At 53.4% G+C, this 13,787-nt stretch overlaps 28 non-coding genes across 28 annotated transcripts; 14 read left to right on the top strand and 14 right to left on the bottom strand.

Moving 5' to 3' along the window:
- Positions 1-294: 294 nt before the first annotated feature.
- On the top strand, positions 295-366 carry TRNAE-CUC (transfer RNA glutamic acid (anticodon CUC)). Its single transcript has one exon. It is a non-coding gene; the product is annotated as a tRNA-Glu (tRNA).
- Positions 367-700: 334 nt separating this feature from the next.
- TRNAM-CAU (transfer RNA methionine (anticodon CAU)) lies at positions 701-773 on the bottom strand. The gene has a single exon. It is a non-coding gene; the product is annotated as a tRNA-Met (tRNA).
- A 456-nt stretch (positions 774-1,229) lies between these two features.
- On the top strand, positions 1,230-1,301 carry TRNAE-UUC (transfer RNA glutamic acid (anticodon UUC)). Its single transcript has one exon. It is a non-coding gene; the product is annotated as a tRNA-Glu (tRNA).
- A 343-nt stretch (positions 1,302-1,644) lies between these two features.
- Positions 1,645-1,717, bottom strand: TRNAM-CAU (transfer RNA methionine (anticodon CAU)). The gene has a single exon. It is a non-coding gene; the product is annotated as a tRNA-Met (tRNA).
- A 411-nt stretch (positions 1,718-2,128) lies between these two features.
- On the top strand, positions 2,129-2,200 carry TRNAE-CUC (transfer RNA glutamic acid (anticodon CUC)). Its single transcript has one exon. It is a non-coding gene; the product is annotated as a tRNA-Glu (tRNA).
- Positions 2,201-2,534: 334 nt separating this feature from the next.
- On the bottom strand, positions 2,535-2,607 carry TRNAM-CAU (transfer RNA methionine (anticodon CAU)). Its single transcript has one exon. It is a non-coding gene; the product is annotated as a tRNA-Met (tRNA).
- A 455-nt stretch (positions 2,608-3,062) lies between these two features.
- Positions 3,063-3,134, top strand: TRNAE-UUC (transfer RNA glutamic acid (anticodon UUC)). Its single transcript has one exon. It is a non-coding gene; the product is annotated as a tRNA-Glu (tRNA).
- Positions 3,135-3,477: 343 nt separating this feature from the next.
- TRNAM-CAU (transfer RNA methionine (anticodon CAU)) lies at positions 3,478-3,550 on the bottom strand. The gene has a single exon. It is a non-coding gene; the product is annotated as a tRNA-Met (tRNA).
- Positions 3,551-3,961: 411 nt separating this feature from the next.
- TRNAE-UUC (transfer RNA glutamic acid (anticodon UUC)) lies at positions 3,962-4,033 on the top strand. Its single transcript has one exon. It is a non-coding gene; the product is annotated as a tRNA-Glu (tRNA).
- Positions 4,034-4,367: 334 nt separating this feature from the next.
- TRNAM-CAU (transfer RNA methionine (anticodon CAU)) lies at positions 4,368-4,440 on the bottom strand. The gene has a single exon. It is a non-coding gene; the product is annotated as a tRNA-Met (tRNA).
- Positions 4,441-4,896: 456 nt separating this feature from the next.
- Positions 4,897-4,968, top strand: TRNAE-UUC (transfer RNA glutamic acid (anticodon UUC)). Its single transcript has one exon. It is a non-coding gene; the product is annotated as a tRNA-Glu (tRNA).
- Positions 4,969-5,311: 343 nt separating this feature from the next.
- Positions 5,312-5,384, bottom strand: TRNAM-CAU (transfer RNA methionine (anticodon CAU)). The gene has a single exon. It is a non-coding gene; the product is annotated as a tRNA-Met (tRNA).
- Positions 5,385-5,795: 411 nt separating this feature from the next.
- Positions 5,796-5,867, top strand: TRNAE-CUC (transfer RNA glutamic acid (anticodon CUC)). Its single transcript has one exon. It is a non-coding gene; the product is annotated as a tRNA-Glu (tRNA).
- A 334-nt stretch (positions 5,868-6,201) lies between these two features.
- Positions 6,202-6,274, bottom strand: TRNAM-CAU (transfer RNA methionine (anticodon CAU)). The gene has a single exon. It is a non-coding gene; the product is annotated as a tRNA-Met (tRNA).
- Positions 6,275-6,730: 456 nt separating this feature from the next.
- TRNAE-UUC (transfer RNA glutamic acid (anticodon UUC)) lies at positions 6,731-6,802 on the top strand. Its single transcript has one exon. It is a non-coding gene; the product is annotated as a tRNA-Glu (tRNA).
- Positions 6,803-7,145: 343 nt separating this feature from the next.
- On the bottom strand, positions 7,146-7,218 carry TRNAM-CAU (transfer RNA methionine (anticodon CAU)). The gene has a single exon. It is a non-coding gene; the product is annotated as a tRNA-Met (tRNA).
- Positions 7,219-7,629: 411 nt separating this feature from the next.
- On the top strand, positions 7,630-7,701 carry TRNAE-CUC (transfer RNA glutamic acid (anticodon CUC)). Its single transcript has one exon. It is a non-coding gene; the product is annotated as a tRNA-Glu (tRNA).
- Positions 7,702-8,035: 334 nt separating this feature from the next.
- Positions 8,036-8,108, bottom strand: TRNAM-CAU (transfer RNA methionine (anticodon CAU)). The gene has a single exon. It is a non-coding gene; the product is annotated as a tRNA-Met (tRNA).
- A 456-nt stretch (positions 8,109-8,564) lies between these two features.
- Positions 8,565-8,636, top strand: TRNAE-UUC (transfer RNA glutamic acid (anticodon UUC)). The gene has a single exon. It is a non-coding gene; the product is annotated as a tRNA-Glu (tRNA).
- Positions 8,637-8,970: 334 nt separating this feature from the next.
- On the bottom strand, positions 8,971-9,043 carry TRNAM-CAU (transfer RNA methionine (anticodon CAU)). The gene has a single exon. It is a non-coding gene; the product is annotated as a tRNA-Met (tRNA).
- A 411-nt stretch (positions 9,044-9,454) lies between these two features.
- Positions 9,455-9,526, top strand: TRNAE-CUC (transfer RNA glutamic acid (anticodon CUC)). The gene has a single exon. It is a non-coding gene; the product is annotated as a tRNA-Glu (tRNA).
- Positions 9,527-9,860: 334 nt separating this feature from the next.
- On the bottom strand, positions 9,861-9,933 carry TRNAM-CAU (transfer RNA methionine (anticodon CAU)). Its single transcript has one exon. It is a non-coding gene; the product is annotated as a tRNA-Met (tRNA).
- An 871-nt stretch (positions 9,934-10,804) lies between these two features.
- TRNAM-CAU (transfer RNA methionine (anticodon CAU)) lies at positions 10,805-10,877 on the bottom strand. The gene has a single exon. It is a non-coding gene; the product is annotated as a tRNA-Met (tRNA).
- A 411-nt stretch (positions 10,878-11,288) lies between these two features.
- TRNAE-UUC (transfer RNA glutamic acid (anticodon UUC)) lies at positions 11,289-11,360 on the top strand. The gene has a single exon. It is a non-coding gene; the product is annotated as a tRNA-Glu (tRNA).
- A 343-nt stretch (positions 11,361-11,703) lies between these two features.
- TRNAM-CAU (transfer RNA methionine (anticodon CAU)) lies at positions 11,704-11,776 on the bottom strand. The gene has a single exon. It is a non-coding gene; the product is annotated as a tRNA-Met (tRNA).
- Positions 11,777-12,187: 411 nt separating this feature from the next.
- On the top strand, positions 12,188-12,259 carry TRNAE-CUC (transfer RNA glutamic acid (anticodon CUC)). Its single transcript has one exon. It is a non-coding gene; the product is annotated as a tRNA-Glu (tRNA).
- A 334-nt stretch (positions 12,260-12,593) lies between these two features.
- On the bottom strand, positions 12,594-12,666 carry TRNAM-CAU (transfer RNA methionine (anticodon CAU)). The gene has a single exon. It is a non-coding gene; the product is annotated as a tRNA-Met (tRNA).
- Positions 12,667-13,122: 456 nt separating this feature from the next.
- On the top strand, positions 13,123-13,194 carry TRNAE-UUC (transfer RNA glutamic acid (anticodon UUC)). Its single transcript has one exon. It is a non-coding gene; the product is annotated as a tRNA-Glu (tRNA).
- Positions 13,195-13,787: the final 593 nt, after the last annotated feature.

Genomic DNA, 13,787 nt, shown 5'->3' with positions numbered 1-13,787 from the left:
GCTCATTGGAGGAATGAGGGCGTTGCCGCTCAACACTTTGGAGCAACGGCACCGCCCTGGTCGCTCCAGGGAGCTCTTTTGCGTATAAGACAAAAACAGCCATATCTGGGCAACGGAGGCACCCCTTCAGCAGGAGAAAACGCTGTTTGACTCAGGCGACCTTAACCTATCTGTCGGCGGGGCTGGGTTGATATGCCGGGTTCTGGTGACAGGCTCCCTCTAAGCGTGACGTAAAAGTAGAGTACTCAAAGCCAGAAAACTTTTTCGATTACTAGCTCAACCTCACGCCATGGTTCCCATATGGTCTAGCGGTTAGGATTCCTGGTTCTCACCCAGGCGGCCCGGGTTCGACTCCCGGTATGGGAATGAGCTTTTTTCTAGACTTGCACCAATCCAGAAACCGCGTTGCAGTGTTAAAGTCTTTGGGTCGGACCTGCTGTCGGCGGGCGGCCGCAAACGCCAAAGACCGCTTTTAGCCCTTCCTTCCTTCGGCACAAGACCCCAGTATGGCTTCATAGCTCAAAACGTTCTCATCTCTCCCTTCCAACTCCAAGGTGTCCAGGGAAGGGACTCAAAGACCCCCAGTATCCCCTCTGTCAGCTTGACTCCCCTTAGTGTTTCATCGGTAACGTTTGGGTCCGCAGTGGCGAAGGACTGTGGTTATCGGAGCAAGAGGGAGAGAAAAATCTCGTGACAAAAGTGCCCCGTGTGAGGATCGAACTCACGACCTTCAGATTATGAGACTGACGCGCTACCTACTGCGCTAACGAGGCAACCGGAAACGAGTCTGCTAGCAGAACCCAGAGCATCGACTCGGCGCCGCTGAAAGATAGGTTAGGGTCAACTGAGGGTCACCTGAATCAAACGGCGTTTCCCCGTTGTGACTGGGTGCCTCTCTTGCCGAGATATGGCTGTTTTTCTCAATATGGAAATGAGCTCTTTGGAGGATTGAGGGCGTTGCCGCTCAACACTTTGGAGCAACGGCACCGCCCTGGTCGCTCCAGGGAGCTCTTTTGCGTATAAGACAAAAACAGCCATATCTGGGCAACGGAGGCACCCCTTCAGCAGGAGAAAACGCTGTTTGACTCAGGCGACCCTAACCTATCTGTCGGCGGGGCTGGGTTGATATGCCGGGTTCTGGTGACAGGCTCCCTCTAAGCGTGACGTAAAAGTAGAGTACTCAAAGCCAGGAAACTTTTTCGCTTACTAGCTCGGCTTCACGCCACAGTTCCCATATGGTCTAGCGGTTAGGATTCCTGGTTTTCACCCAGGCGGCCCGGGTTCGACTCCCGTTATGGGAATGAGCCTTTTTCTAAACTTGCACAAATCCTGAAACCGCATTGCGGCGTTAAAGCATTTGGGTCGGAGATGCTGTCGGCGGGCGGCCACAAACGCCCAAGACCGCTTTTAGCTCTTCCTTCCTTCGGCACAACACCCCAGTTTGGCTTCATAGATCAAAACGTTCCCAACGTTCCCATCTCTCCCTTCTAACTCCAAGGTGTCCAGGGAAGGGACTCAAAGACCTCCTGTATCCCCTCTGTCAGCTTGGCTCCCCTTACCGTTTCATCGTTAACGTTTGGGTCCGCAGTGGCGACGGACTGTGGCTTTCGGGGCAAGAGGGATAGAAAAAGCTTGCGACAAATTTGCCCCGTGTGAGGATCGAACTCACGACCTTCAGATTATGAGACTGACACGCTACCTACTGCGCTAACCAGGCGACCGGAGGTGAGTCTGTCAGCAGAACCTAGGGCATTGACTCCATCCCCGCTGAAAGATAGGTTATGGTCACCTGAATCAAACAGTGCATCCCCCTTGTGACTGGGTGCCTCCCTTGCCGAGATATGGCTGTTTTTGTCAAGATGGAAATGAGCTCTTTGGAGGAATGAGCTCCCTGGTCGCTCCAGGGAGCTCTTTTGCGTATCGACAAAAACAGCCATATCTGGGCAACGGAGGCACCTCTTCAGCAGGGAAAAACGATGTTTGATTCAGGCGACCTTAACCTACCTGTCGGCGGGGCTGGGTTGATATGCCGGGATCTGGTGACAGGCTCGCTCTGAGCGTGACGTAAAAGTAGAGTACTCAAAGCCAGAAAACTTTTTCGATTACTATCTCAGCCCCACGCCATGGTTCCCATATGGGCTAGCGGTTAGGATTCCTGGTTCTCACCCAGGCGGCCCGGGTTCGACTCCCGGTATGGGAATGAGCCTTTTTCTAGACTTACACCAATCCAGAAACCGCGTTGCAGCGTTAAAGTCTTTGGGTCGGACCTGCTGTCGGCGGGCGGCCGCAAACGCCAAAGACCGCTTTTAGCCCTTCCTTCCTTCGGCACAAGACCCCAGTATGGCTTCATAGCTCAAAACGTTCTCATCTCTCCCTTACAACTCTAAGGTGTCCAGGGAAGGGACTCAAAGACCCCCAGTATCCCCTCTGTCAGCTTGGCTCCCCTTAGTGTTTCATCGGTAACGTTTGGGTCCGCAGTGGCGAAGGACTGTGGTTATCGGAGCAAGAGGGAGAGAAAAATCTCGTGACAAAAGTGCCGCGTGTGAGGATCGAACTCACGACCTTCAGATTATGAGACTGACGCGCTACCTACTGCGCTAACGAGGCAACCGGAAACGAGTCTGCTAGCAGAACCCAGAGCATCGACTCGGCGCCGCTGAAAGATAGGTTAGGGTCAACTGAGGGTCACCTGAATCAACGGCGTTTCCCCGTTGTGACTGGGTGCCTCTCTTGCCGAGATATGGCTGTTTTTCTCAATATGGAAATGAGCTCTTTGGAGGAATGAGGGCGTTTCCGCTCAACACTTTGGAGCAACGGCACCGCCCTGGTCGCTCCAGGGAGCTCTTTTGCGTATAAGACAAAAACAGCCATATCTGGGCAACGGAGGCACCCCTTCAGCAGAAGAAAACACTGTTTGACTCAGGCGACCCTAACCTATCTGTCGGCGGGGCTGGGTTGATATGCCGGGTTCTGGTGACAGGCTCCCTCTAAGCGTGACGTAAAAGTAGAGTACTCAAAGCCAGGAAACTTTTTCACTTACTAGCTCAGCCTCACGCCACAGTTCCCATATGGTCTAGCGGTTAGGATTCCTGGTTTTCACCCAGGCGGCCCGGGTTCGACTCCCGTTATGGGAATGAGCCTTTTTCTAAACTTGCACCAATCCTGAAACCGCATTGCGGCGTTAAAGCATTTGGGTCGGAGATGCTGTCAGAGGGCGGCCACAAACGCCCAAGACCGCTTTTAGCTCTTCCTTCCTTCGGCACAACACCCCAGTTTGGCTTCATAGATCAAAACGTTCCCAACGTTCCCATCTCTCCCTTCTAACTCCAAGGTGTCCAGGGAAGGGACTCAAAGACCTCCTGTATCCCCTCTGTCAGCTTGGCTCCCCTTACCGTTTCATCGTTAACGTTTGGGTCCGCAGTGGCGACGGACTGTGGCTTTCGGGGCAAGAGGGATAGAAAAAGCTTGCGACAAATTTGCCCCGTGCGAGGATCGAACTCACGACCTTCAGATTATGAGACTGACACGCTACCTACTGCGCTAACGAGGCGACCGGAGGTGAACCTGTCAGCAGAACCCAGGGCATTGACTCCACCCCCGCTGAAAGCTAGGTTATGGTCACCAGAATCAAACAATGCATCCCCCTTGTGACTGGGTGCCTCCCTTGCCGAGATATGGCTGTTTTTGTCAAGATGGAAATGAGCTCTTTGGAGGAATGAGCTCCCTGGTCGCTCCAGGGAGCTCTTTTGCGTATCGACAAAAACAGCCATATCTGGGCAACGGAGGCACCTCTTCAGCAGGAAAAAACGCTGTTTGATTCAGGCGACCTTAACCTATCTGTCGGCGGGGCTGGGTTGATATGCCGGGATCTGGTGACAGGCTCGCTCTGAGCGTGACGTAAAAGTAGAGTACTCAAAGCCAGAAAACTTTTTTGATTACTAGCTCACTCCCACACCATGGTTCCCATATGGTCTAGCGGTTAGGATTCCTGGTTTTCACCCAGTCGCCCCGGGTTCGACTCCCGGTATGGGAATGAGCCTTTTTCTAGACTTACACCAATCCAGAAACCGCGTTGCTGCTTTAAAGTCTTTGGGTCGGACCTGCTGTCGGCGGGCGGCCGCAAACGCCAAAGACCGCTTTTAGCCCTTCCTTCCTTCGGCACAAGACCCCAGTATGGCTTCATAGCTCAAAACGTTCTCATCTCTCCCTTCCAACTCCAAGGTGTCCAGGGAAGGGACTCAAAGACCCCCTGTATCCCCTCTGTCAGCTTGGCTCCCCTTAGTGTTTCATCGGTAACGTTTGGGTCCGCAGTGGCGAAGGACTGTGGTTATCGGGGAAAGAGGGAGAGAAAAATCTCGTGACAAAAGTGCCCCGTGTGAGGATCGAACTCACGACCTTCAGATTATGAGACTGACGCGCTACCTACTGCGCTAACGAGGCAACGGGAAGCAAGGCTGTCAGCAGAACCCAGAGCATCGACTCGGCGCCGCTGAAAGATAGGTTAGGGTCAACTGAGGGTCACCTGAATCAAACGGCGTTTCCCCGTTGTGACTGGGTGCCTCTCTTGCCGAGATATGGCTGTTTTTCTCAATATGGAAATGAGCTCTTTGGAGGAATGAGGGCGTTGCCGCTCAACACTTTGGAGCAACGGCACCGCCCTGGTCGCTCCAGGGAGCTCTTTTGCGTATAAGACAAAAACAGCCATATCTGGGCAACGGAGGCACCCCTTCAGCAGGAGAAAACGCTGTTTGACTCAGGCGACCCTAACCTATCTGTCGGCGGGGCTGGGTTGATATGCCGGGTTCTGGTGACAGGCTCCCTCTAAGCGTGACGTAAAAGTAGAGTACTCAAAGCCAGGAAACTTTTTCACTTACTAGCTCAGCCTCACGCCACAGTTCCCATATGGTCTAGCGGTTAGGATTCCTGGTTTTCACCCAGGCGGCCCGGGTTCGACTCCCGGTATGGGAATGAGCCTTTTTCTAAACTTGCACCAATCCTGAAACTGCATTGCGGCGTTAAAGCATTTGGGTCGGAGATGCTGTCGGCGGGCGGCCACAAACGCCCAAGACCGCTTTTAGCTCTTCCTTCCTTCAGCACAACACCCCAGTTTGGCTTCATAGATCAAAACGTTCCCAACGTTCCCATCTCTCCCTTCTAACTCCAAGGTGTCCAGGGAAGGGACTCAAAGAACTCCTGTATCCCCTCTGTCAGCTTGGCTCCCCTTACCGTTTCATCGTTAACGTTTGGGTCCGCAGTGGCGACGGACTGTGGCTTTCGGGGCAATAGGGATAGAAAAAGCTTGCGACAAATTTGCCCCATGTGAGGATCGAACTCACAACCTTCAGATTATGAGACTGACACGCTACCTACTGCGCTAACGAGGCGACCAGAGGTGAGTCTGTCAGCAGAACCCAGGGCATTGACTCTACCCCCGCTGAAAGCTAGGTTATGGTCACCTGAATCAAACAGTGCATCCCCCTTGTGACTGGGTGCCTCCCTTGCCGAGATATGGCTGTTTTTGTCAAGATGGAAATGAGCTCTTTGGAGGAATGAGCTCCCTGGTCGCTCCAGGGAGCTCTTTTGCGTATCGACAAAAACAGCCATATCTGGGCAACGGAGGCACCTCTTCAGCAGGGAAAAACGCTGTTTGATTCAGGCGACCTTAACCTATCTGTCGGCGGGGCTGGGTTGATATGCCGGGATCTGGTGACAGGCTCGCTCTGAGCGTGACGTAAAAGTAGAGTACTCAAAGCCAGAAAACTTTTTCGATTACTAGCTCAGCCCCACGCCATGGTTCCCATATGGTCTAGCAGTTAGGATTCCTGGTTCTCACCCAGGCGGCCCGGGTTCGACTCCCGGTATGGGAATGAGCCTTTATCTAGACTTACACCAATCCAGAAATCGCGTTGCAGCGTTAAAGTCTTTGGGTCGGACCTGCTGTCGGCGGGCGGCCGCAAACGCCAAAGACCGCTTTTAGCCCCTCCTTCCTTCGGCACAAGACCCCAGTATGGCTTCATAGCTCAAAACGTTCTCATCTCTCCCTTCCAACTCCAAGGTGTCCAGGGAAGGGACTCAAAGACCCCCAGTATCCCCTCTGTCAGCTTGGCTCCCCTTAGTGTTTCATCGGTAACGTTTGGGTCCGCAGTGGCGAAGGACTGTGGTTATCGGGGCAAGAGGGAGAGAAAAATCTCGTGACAAAAGTGCCCCGTGTGAGGATCGAACTCACGACCTTCAGATTATGAGACTGACGCGCTACCTACTGCGCTAACGAGGCAACCGGAAGCGAGCCTGTCAGCAGAACCCAGAGCATCGACTCGGCGCCGCTGAAAGATAGGTTAGGGTCAACAGAGGGTCACCTGAATCAAATGGCGTTTCCCCGTTGTGACTGGGTGCCTCTCTTGCCGAGATATGGCTGTTTTTCTCAATATGGAAATGAGCTCTTTGGAGGAATGAGGGCGTTGCCGCTCAACACTTTGGAGCAACGGCACCGCCCTGGTTGCTCCAGGGAGCTCTTTTGCGTATAAGACAAAAACAGCCATATCTGGGATACGGAGGCACCCCTTCAGCAGGAGAAAACGCTGTTTGACTCAGGCGACCCTAACCTATCTGGCAGCGGGGCTGGGTTGATATGCCGGGTTCTGGTGACAGGCTCCCTCTAAGCGTGACGTAAAAGTAGAGTACTCAAAGCCAGGAAACTTTTTCGCTTACTAGCTCAGCCTCACGCCACAGTTCCCATATGGTCTAGCGGTTAGGATTCCTGGTTTTCACCCAGGCGGCCCGGGTTCGACTCCCGGTATGGGAGTGAGCCTTTTTCTAAACTTGCACCAATCCTGAAATCGCATTGCGGCGTTAAAGCATTTGGGTCGGAGATGCTGTTGGCGGGCGGCCACAAACGCCCAAGGCCACTTTTAGCTCTTCCTTCCTTCGGCACAACACCCCAGTTTGGCTTCATAGATCAAAACGTTCCCAACGTTCCCATCTCTCCCTTCTAACTCCAAGGTGTCCAGGGAAGGGACTCAAAGACCTCCTGTATCCCCTCTGTCAGCTTGGCTCCCCTTACCGTTTCATCGTTAACGTTTGGGTCCGCAGTGGCGACGGAGTGTGGCTTTCGGGGCAATAGGGATAGAAAAAGCTTGCGACAAATTTGCCCCGTGTGAGGATCGAACTCACAACCTTCAGATTATGAGACTGACACGCTACCTACTGCGCTAACGAGGCGACCAGAGGTGAGCCTATCAGCAGAACCCAGGGCATTGACTCCACCCCCGCTGAAAGCTAGGTTATGGTCACCTGAATCAAACAGTGCATCCCCCTTGTGACTGGGTGCCTCCCTTGCCGAGATATGGCTGTTTTTGTCAAGATGGAAATGAGCTCTTTGGAGGAATGAGCTCCCTGGTCGCTCCAGGGAGCTCTTTTGCGTATCGACAAAAACAGCCATATCTGGGCAACGGAGGCACCTCTTCAGCAGGGAAAAACGCTGTTTGATTCAGGCGACCTTAACCTATCTGTCGGCGGGGCTGGGTTGATATGCCGGGATCTGGTGACAGGCTCGCTCTGAGCGTGACGTAAAAGTAGAGTACTCAAAGCCAGAAAACTTTTTCGATTACTAGCTCAGCCCCACGCCATGGTTCCCATATGGTCTAGCGGTTAGGATTCCTGGTTCTCACCCAGGCGGCCCGGGTTCGACTCCCGGTATGGGAATGAGCCTTTTTCTAGACTTACACCAATCCAGAAACCGCGTTGCAGCGTTAAAGTCTTTGGGTCGGACCTGCTGTCGGCGGGCGGCCGCAAACGCCAAAGACCGCTTTTAGCCCCTCCTTCCTTCGGCACAAGACCCCAGTATGGCTTCATAGCTCAAAACGTTCTCATCTCTCCCTTCCAACTCCAAGGTGTCCAGGGAAGGGACTCAAAGACCTCCTGTATCCCCTCTGTCAGCTTGGCTCCCCTTAGTGTTTCATCGGTAACGTTTGGGTCCGCAGTGGCGAAGGACTGTGGTTATCGGAGCAAGAGGGAGAGAAAAATCTCGTGACAAAAGTGCCCCGTGTGATGATCGAACTCACGACCTTCAGATTATGAGACTGACGTGCTACCTACTGCGCTAACGAGGCAACCGGAAGCGAGTCTGTCAGCAGAACCCAGAGCATCGACTCGGCGCCGCTGAAAGATAGGTTAGGGTCAACTGAGGGTCACCTGAATCAAATGGCGTTTCCCCGTTGTGACTGGGTGCCTCTCTTGCCGAGATATGGCTGTTTTTCTCAATATGGAAATGAGCTCTTTGGAGGAATGAGGGCGTTGCCGCTCAACACTTTGGAGCAACGGCACCGCCCTGGTTGCTCCAGGGAGCTCTTTTGCGTATAAGACAAAAACAGCCATATCTGGGATACGGAGGCACCCCTTCAGCAGGAGAAAACACTGTTTGACTCAGGCGACCCTAACCTATCTGTCGGCGGGGCTGGGTTGATATGCCGGGTTCTGGTGACAGGCTCCCTCTAAGCGTGACGTAAAAGTAGAGTACTCAAAGCCAGCAAACTTTTTCACTTACTAGCTCAGCCTCACGCCACAGTTCCCATATGGTCTAGCGGTTAGGATTCCTGGTTTTCACCCAGGCGGCCCGGGTTCGACTCCCGGTATGGGAATGAGCCTTTTTCTAAACTTGCACCAATCCTGAAACCGCATTGCGGCGTTAAAGCATTTGGGTCGGAGATGCTGTCGGCGGGCGGCCACAAACGCCCAAGACCGCTTTTAGCTCTTCCTTCCTTCAGCACAACACCCCAGTTTGGCTTCATAGATCAAAACGTTCCCATCTCTCCCTTCTAACTCCAAGGTGTCCAGGGAAGGGACTCAAAGACCTCCTGTATCCCCTCTGTCAGCTTGGCTCCCCTTACCGTTTCATCGTTAACGTTTGGGTCCACAGTGGCGACGGACTGTGGCTTTCGGGGCAAGAGGGATAGAAAAAGCTTGCGACAAATTTGTCCCGTGTGAGGATCGAACTCACGACCTACAGATTATGAGACTGACACGCTACCTACTGCGCTAACCAGGCGACCGGAAGTGAGCCTGTCAGCAGAACCCAGGGCATTGACTCCACCCCTGCTGAAAGATAGGTTATGGTCACCTGAATCAAACAGTGCATCCCCCTTGTGACTGGGTGCCTCCCTTGCCGAGATATGGCTATTTTTGTCAAGATGGAAATGAGCTCTTTGGAGGAATGAGCTCCCTGGTCGCTCCAGGGAGCTCTTTTGCGTATCGACAAAAACAGCCATATCTGGGCAACGGAGGCACCTCTTCAGCAGGGAAAAACGCTGTTTGATTCAGGCGACCTTAACCTATCTGTCGGCGGGGCTGGGTTGATATGCCGGGATCTGGTGACAGGCTCGCTCTGAGCGTGACGTAAAAGTAGAGTACTCAAAGCCAGAAAACTTTTTCGATTACTAGCTCAGCCCCACGCCATGGTTCCCATATGGTCTAGCGGTTAGGATTCCTGGTTCTCACCCAGGTGGCCCGGGTTCGACTCCCGGTATGGGAATGAGCCTTTTTCTAGACTTACACCAATCCAGAAACCGCGTTGCAGCGTTAAAGTCTTTGGGTCGGACCTGCTGTCGGCGGGCGGCCGCAAACGCCAAAGACCGCTTTTAGCCCTTCCTTCCTTCGGCACAAGACCCCAGTATGGCTTCATAGCTCAAAACGTTCTCATCTCTCCCTTCCAACTCCAAGGTGTCCAGGGAAGGGACTCAAAGACCCCCAGTATCCCCTCTGTCAGCTTTGCTCCCCTTAGTGTTTCATCGGTAACGTTTGGGTCCGCAGTGGCGAAGGACTGTGGTTATCGGAGCAAGAGGGAGAGAAAAATCTCGTGACAAAAGTGCCCCGTGTGAGGATCGAACTCACGACCTTCAGATTATGAGACTGACGCGCTACCTACTGCGCTAACGAGGCAACAGGAAACGAGTCTGCTAGCAGAACCCAGAGCATCGACTCGGCGCCGCTGAAAGATAGGTTAGGGTCAACTGAGGGTCACCTGAATCAAACGGCGTTTCCCCGTTGTGACTGGGTGCCTCTCTTGCCGAGATATGGCTGTTTTTCTCAATATGGAAATGAGCTCTTTGGAGGAATGAGGGCGTTGCCGCTCAACACTTTGGAGCAATGGCACCGCCCTGGTCGCTCCAGGGAGCTCTTTTGCGTATAAGACAAAAACAGCCATATCTGGGCAACGGAGGCACCCCTTCAGCAGAAGAAAACGCTGTTTGACTCAGGCGACCCTAACCTATCTGTCGGCGGGGCTGGGTTGATATGCCGGGTTCTGGTGACAGGCTCCCTCTAAGCGTGACGTAAAAGTAGAATACTCAAAGCCAGGAAACTTTTTCGCTTACTAGCTCAGCCTCACGCCACAGTTCCCATATGGTCTAGCCGTTAGGATTCCTGGTTTTCACCCAGGCGGCCCGGGTTCGACTCCCGTTATGGGAATGAGCCTTTTTCTAAACTTGCACCAATCCTGAAACCGCATTGCGGCGTTAAAGCATTTGGGTCGGAGATGCTGTCAGAGGGCGGCCACAAACGCCCAAGACCGCTTTTAGCTCTTCCTTCCTTCGGCACAACACCCCAGTTTGGCTTCATAAATCAAAACGTTCCCAACGTTCCCATCTCTCCCTTCTAACTCCAAGGTGTCCAGGGAAGGGACTCAAAGACCTCCTGTATCCCCTCTGTCAGCTTGGCTCCCCTTACCGTTTCATCGTTAACGTTTGGGTCCGCAGTGGCGACGGACTGTGGCTTTCGGGGCAAGAGGGATAGAAAAAGCTTGCGACAAATTTGCCCCGTGCGAGGATCGAACTCACGACCTTCAGATTATGAGACTGACACGCTACCTACTGCGCTAACGAGGCAACCGGAGGTGAGCCTGTCAGCAGAACCCAGGGCATTGACTCCACCCCCGCTGAAAGATAGGTTATGGTCACCTGAATCAAACAGTGCATCCCCCTTGTGACTGGGTGCCTCCCTTGCCGAGATATGGCTGTTTTTGTCAAGATGGAAATGAGCTCTTTGGAGGAATGAGCTCCCTGGTCGCTCCAGGGAGCTCTTTTGCGTATCGACAAAAACAGCCATATCTGGGCAACGGAGGCACCCCTTCAGCAGGAGAAATCGCTGTTTGACTCAGGCGACCCTAACCTATCTGTCGGCGGGGCTGGGTTGATATGCCGGGTTCTGGTGACAGGCTCCCTCTAAGCGTGACGTAAAAGTAGAGTACTCAAAGCCAGGAAACTTTTTCGCTTACTAGCTCAGCCTCACGCCACAGTTCTCATATGGTCTAGCGGTTAGGATTCCTGGTTTTCACCCAGGCGGCCCGGGTTCGACTCCCGGTATGGGAAAGAGCCTTTTTCTAAACTTGCACCAATCCTGAAACCGCATTGCGGCGTTAAAGCATTTGGGTCGGAGATGCTGTCGGCGGGCGGCCACAAACGCCCAAGACGGCTTTTAGCTCTTCCTTCCTTCGGCACAACATCCCAGTTTGGCTTCATAGATCAAAACGTTCCCAACGTTCCCATCTCTCCCTTCTAACTCCAAGGTGTCCAGGGAAGGGACTCAAAGACCTCCTGTATCCCCTCTGTCAGCTTGGCTCCCCTTACCGTTTCATCGTTAACGTTTGGGTCCGCAGTGGCGACGGACTGTGGCTTTCTGGGCAAGAGGGATAGAAAAAGCTTGCGACAAATTTGCCCCGTGTGAGGATCGAGCTCACGACCTTCAGATTATGAGACTGACACGCTACCTACTGCGCTAACGAGGCGACCGGAGGTGAGCCTGTCAGCAGAACCCAGGGCATTGACTCCACCCCCGCTGAAAGATAGGTTATGGTCACCTGAATCAAACAGTGCATCCCCCTTGTGACTGGGTGCCTCCCTTGCCGAGATATGGCTGTTTTTGTCAAGATGGAAATGAGCTCTTTGGAGGAATGAGCTCCCTGGTCGCTCCAGGGAGCTCTTTTGCGTATCGACAAAAACAGCCATATCTGGGCAATGGAGGCACCTCTTCAGCAGGGAAAAACGCTGTTTGATTCAGGCGACCTTAACCTATCTGTCGGCGGGGCTGGGTTGATATGCCGGGATCTGGTGACAGGCTCGCTCTGAGCGTGACGTAAAAGTAGAATACTCAAAGCCAGAAAACTTTTTCGATTACTAGCTCTGCCCCACGCCATGGTTCCCATATGGTCTAGCGGTTAGGATTCCTGGTTCTCACCCAGGTGGCCCGGGTTCGACTCCCGGTATGGGAATGAGCCTTTTTCTAGACTTACACCAATCCAGAAACCGCGTTGCAGCGTTAAAGTCTTTGGGTCGGACCTGCTGTCGGCGGGCGGCCGCAAACGCCAAAGACCGCTTTTAGCCCTTCCTTCCTTCGGCACAAGACACCAGTATGGCTTCATAGCTCAAAACGTTCTCATGTCTCCCTTCCAACTCCAAGGTGTCCAGGGAAGGGACTCAACGACCCCCTGTATCCCCTCTGTCAGCTTGGCTCCCCTTAGTGTTTCATCGGTAACGTTTGGGTCCGCAGTGGCGAAGGACTGTGGTTATCGGGGCAAGAGGGAGAGAAAAATCACGTGACAAAAGTGCCCCGTGTGAGGATCAAACTCACGACCTTCAGATTATGAGACTGACGCGCTTCCTACTGCGCTAACGAGGCAACCGGAAGCGAGTCTGTCAGCAGAACCCAGAGCATCGACTCGGCGCCGCTGAAAGATAGGTTAGGGTCAACTGAGGGTCACCTGAATCTAACGGCGTTTCCCCGTTGTGACTGGGTGCCTCTCTTGCCGAGATATGGCTGTTTTTCTCAATATGGAAATGAGCTCTTTGGAGGAATGAGGGCGTTGCCGCTCAACACTTTGGAGCAACGGCACCGCCCTGGTCGCTCCAGGGAGCTCTTTTGCGTATAAGACAAAAACAGCCATATCTGGGCAACGGAGGCACCCCTTCAGCAGGAGAAAACGCTGTTTGACTCAGGCGACCCTAACCTATCTGTCGGCGGGGCTGGGTTGATATGCTGGGTTCTGGTGACAGGCTCCCTCTAAGCATGACGTAAAAGTAGAGTACTCAAAGCCAGGAAACTTTTTTGCTTACTAGCTCAACCTCATGCCACAGTTCCCATATGGTCTAGCGGTTAGGATTCCTGGTTTTCACCCAGGCGGCCCGGGTTCGACTCCCGGTATGGGAATGAGCCTTTTTCTAAACTTGCACCAATCCTGAAACCGCATTGCGGCGTTAAAGCATTTGGGTCGGAGATGCTGTCGGCGGGCGGCCACAAACGCCCAAGACCGCTTTTAGCTCTTCCTTCCTTCGGCACAACACCCCAGTTTGGCTTCATAAATCAAAACGTTCCCAACGTTCCCATCTCTCCCTTCTAACTCCAAGGTGTCCAAGGAAGGGACTCAAAGACCTCCTGTATCCCCTCTGTCAGCTTGGCTCCCCTTACCGTTTCATCGTTAACGTTTGGGTCCGCAGTGGCGACGGACTGTGGCTTTCGGGGCAAGAGGGATAGAAAAAGCTTGCGACAAATTTGCCCCGTGTGAGGATCGAACTCACGACCTTCAGATTATGAGACTGACACGCTACCTACTTGGCTAACGAGGCGACCGGAGGTGAGCCTGTCAGCAGAACCCAGGGCATTGACTCCACCCCCGCTGAAAGATAGGTTATGGTCACCTGAATCAAACAGTGCATCCCCCTTGTGACTGGGTGCCTCCCTTGCCGAGATATGGCTGTTTTTGTCAAGATGGAAATGAGCTCTTTGGAGGAATGAGCTCCCTG

The sequence above is a fragment of the Leptodactylus fuscus genome, chromosome 5 (assembly GCF_031893055.1).
Source record: "Leptodactylus fuscus isolate aLepFus1 chromosome 5, aLepFus1.hap2, whole genome shotgun sequence".
Taxonomy (NCBI): Eukaryota; Metazoa; Chordata; class Amphibia; order Anura; family Leptodactylidae; genus Leptodactylus; species Leptodactylus fuscus.
This window is presented reverse-complemented; position numbering and strand designations above follow the sequence as displayed.